Raw genomic sequence first — 3,806 nt, forward strand, 5'->3', positions numbered from 1 at the left:
TCCTGTGGGGCTTCTCATCCTTTTGTTCCCATGGGGCTTTTTTGTGTTACATTTTCCTTCTGCTTAACTGCTAGAGGTTGGGAGAGGATAAGATAGGTCCCAAATGCTAAAAACTCTAAATGCTTTATGATATGATACTTTACTCAGGAACACATTCCTCTTGATTTGATGTCCTTGCAGAGCAGTGCCAAAAAAAATCCACAGCCTGTGGTAAACAGTTTGTGTTATGACTTGATTTCTTACTGAAGGAAAGGAGGATTTGTCAGCATAGTGCAGCCTGTTGAAAGTTGTCACATTTCATACAGGTAAGATATTTATCTTCCCTGTCAAAGACATAATACCAAAGGGCCATTCTTCAACAGTCATAATACAATTCTTACCTTTCAGTTGTGAATCAAATATCCCACATTCCTGAAACTAGACCTCATATAAATACTAGGATGAGCTTTTAATTCTAGTAGTCTCTTTGCCACCTGTATTGCAGCGGTACCTTAGGATTATTGTGTATGAATGGTACTGGCAGTGCAGGATGAAATCTTCTGGAACTCAAATGCACAGATTTGTGGTTTGCTTTGGCCATACTGTGCCCTCCTGTTCATGAGTGTCATTTGCTTTGGCAGCTGAGACAGACACTGCAGCATTTGAGCCCAGCTTCAGTCTTGCTGTTGAACCAAACAATGAGCTTCTCATGACTGGCACAAGTGTTGAGTTCTTGAGCTTAAACAAGTGTTTATGGGCAGCTTTGACTGCAAGGACCATATATACACAGCAGAGGTGCTGTTTGGACTTAGGAGGACCATGCAAAGCATAAAGGAGCAGCCTGATAGTGAGCAGGACTGTCTGTTACAAGGTCAAGTTTTCAGGCTAGTATTTTGTTGCAGAAATAGAATGGCTTGATAACTGGATTCAAGCCTTCATGTTTGTCCTCGTTAGAACCTAGCTGATGACTGAGGTCATGTTTGACATCAGGATGATGGAGGAGCATAGTGCAGTGTGTGTATAGCTCATTATGAGGCAAAACTGCAAAAATAACTGCTTTCTGTGATGACTTGCTGCAAAAAGCTTATCACATTACCCTGAGCTAAAAAGAGAAACAGCTGAGTGAAAATTGGCATAGCTTTTTTTTTACGGCGATGAGGAGCAGCAAAAGCTTTAGTCTTTATAGGAGTCAAAACTGTCACACAGTGCTGCTTCTATTTTTGAGAACTGGGACACTTCTGCTGCTACTTTAAAACATTTTCTGAGATTTTCTTTCTGAAATTAGTATTCCTCTGTACTTAGAGTACACTAGCCTGCTTCTAAAATGCTAGTCAAATATGTAGACTGCTGATACCTTTTGAGAACGAGGGGAGGGAACTCAAACCCTTTTGAGGAGTTGGTAAGAGAGAAGGGTAAATAAATTTGTAGTTGGCCTAAACCCAACTGAAAGTCAAGAATTCTCCTGGATTTGGGTCTCCTCTTTAGGCTGTGCTACCAACCCTGACAGAATTAGTCTTGATAGTTAATAAAGCATTTTGGGAGCTGATAGAATTTCTGAATTAAAATCATTTACTCCTTTCCTTCCTCTCTCAACTAGCATTTTAAAAATTCATTAACCGTTGATTCCTTAAGCCTGTAGAAAGTTAATGTTTTTAGGTGATGCTCTGTGAGCAATCCCATTCATGTCATGAGCATGAGATAAGCCTATTACCAAAAGGAAGAATTCAAAGTAGGTTTGTTGGTTTGGGTTTTTTTTTGTTTCCCAAAGGGATATCTGAATTTTAAAACAACCAACCTTCCTCAGGCTGTGAAAATAAACCCAAAAGCTTTTCCCACTCTTCATGCCACTTCTTCAGTTTCCACAGAAAGTCAGTTTCATGGAAGGTAAGAAAATTTGCTACTGGCTAGAAATTCCTGGGCACTTTTTCTCCAGGTTTAGTCTTCATTACTAGACTCTTTGTAGCTTGATAAAAAGGTGATAAAGCAATGATCATACATGCAGTGACCACAAAGTTTCCATTAACTTTACCGGGACCAAGTTTGTTCCCATTCATAAATTAACAGTTAAATTGGGATTACAACTTGCTCCTACTCCTGTTCATTAATTTAGCTTTGGAAGAACACCTTAGCCATTTCCAGATGTCTCAAGTCCTTGCACTGTAAGACTTACTGCCTCCCTTTGTGTGTCCACGGTTGCCTTGATATCCCTCAAAATTACTTGCATTTGCTTATGGCTGTGATGCATGCTTGTGCCCTTCACAATGATTTATAGTTGTTTGGCTGAAGTTCCTCATTAGCTCCTTTAAGGAGGAAACTTTTGGTAAACAATGCATCTATGGTTGGACTGATACTACTGATGTAGCTGATAAGAAGGGAGGGGCTTCTGTAGGAAAAATAGGCAACATGTAGTGTTCTTTCTCCTTTCCTTCTTGTGTGGTCTCATAAACCAGTCCCTAAACAATTAAGATAAACAGTGCAAGAGTGATGGAAAAATTGTGCCCCCTTCATAATCATGAACACTAAATAGTCACTTGCTCCACAGAATTAGTTTCCATTGTTAAGTCTCTAGAGGCAGAATTAGAACAGCTAAGACCCCAACCACCATGAAGATGAGCCTAGCACTACAGCCTCCAGTACAAATACTCATCTAGGAAGAGCTTTGCTATTTGTGGCTTTTAAAAACAATTATGTTGAAATAACTTGGTTCTGAATTTTAGGTAGTTCTGTCTTGCTGTGCTGAGAGATTTTTTGGGGTTTTGAAGCAGGAGCAGTCTCCTATTTTGGAGGTGTTTTGCCTTCATGTGAAAGCAGGGCACAACTGTCAAACCACCAACTGCTTCCAATTTGGCCAGAACAGTGAATCTCACCCCTGGGTGCTGAGAGGGGCAGGACATGAATGGGTGTTACTTGGCTTTCTAGAGCAGAGCTTCTGAACAAGACTGACCTGGGAACCGATGGCATTCTGCAAAATTGTGTCGTTTATTAATCTGTTCAGAGAGGGAAAGTCTAGAGCAGCAGCCTTCAGCTCCTGGCTGACAGGTCACAAGCTGCCCACAAAGCCCTGATCTTTAATTCCTGCTTCACCTGCCATCCCGTCCCTTGGCTAAAGCGAGATGCTACTTGCAGCACCTAACATACTAGCTAAGTTCATCGCAGGCCACAAGAAGGCAAGAACCCAAAAGCAGTGGGCAGGGTCCAGCAGTGGAGGGGTCTTCCATTGTTCCCAGGCACTTAGGAGGTTTGGCAGGAGAGCACATCGTGTCAGAGAACCTATTTTCTTGAAACTCTCTCTTCCTCTGCTCAGTTTGTTTCTGTAATTCTCCAAACAGCTATCTCCTTTTCTCCAAACATTTTAATTGCCAGTTCTCGGCCTGGTAGACTCCACTGCTTCCAGTTTCAAGCGTGCAGACGGTCCTTGGGGGAAAGCCTTTAGGGTGGAGGTTTGAAAGCCTTTCCCCAGCCGTGGGCCTGTAGCCCTGCAGTAGCGATCCTTCCCCGGCGCTTCTCGCTCTGTCGCTGCGGCAGGAGCTGATTTTGTAATACCGAAAGTCAAAACTGAGGACGAGAAAGGTAAAAAACTGCACAAAACAAAGCACCCCAAAGCAGGTCGAAGCGGGCGCCCGGCCAGGCACGACGGGCCTCCCCCCTTCCCCCGCTCCCCGGAAGGGCAGGGAGCCCGGCGGGCCGCCCCCGCGGCCACGATCTCGGCCTTTGCGGCGCTGACTCACGGCACCGCCGCACGACTCCGGCCTTTCACGCCGCGCTTGCCGCGCCTTGAGTCACGCCGCCCGCCCCCGCCGCGGCGGAGAGGCGGAGCGGCAGCGGCG

This window comes from Melanerpes formicivorus, unplaced genomic scaffold (assembly GCF_026170545.1).
Source record: "Melanerpes formicivorus ecotype bairdi unplaced genomic scaffold, bMelFor1.0.p_v2 SCAF_39, whole genome shotgun sequence".
NCBI classification, from domain to species: Eukaryota; Metazoa; Chordata; class Aves; order Piciformes; family Picidae; genus Melanerpes; species Melanerpes formicivorus.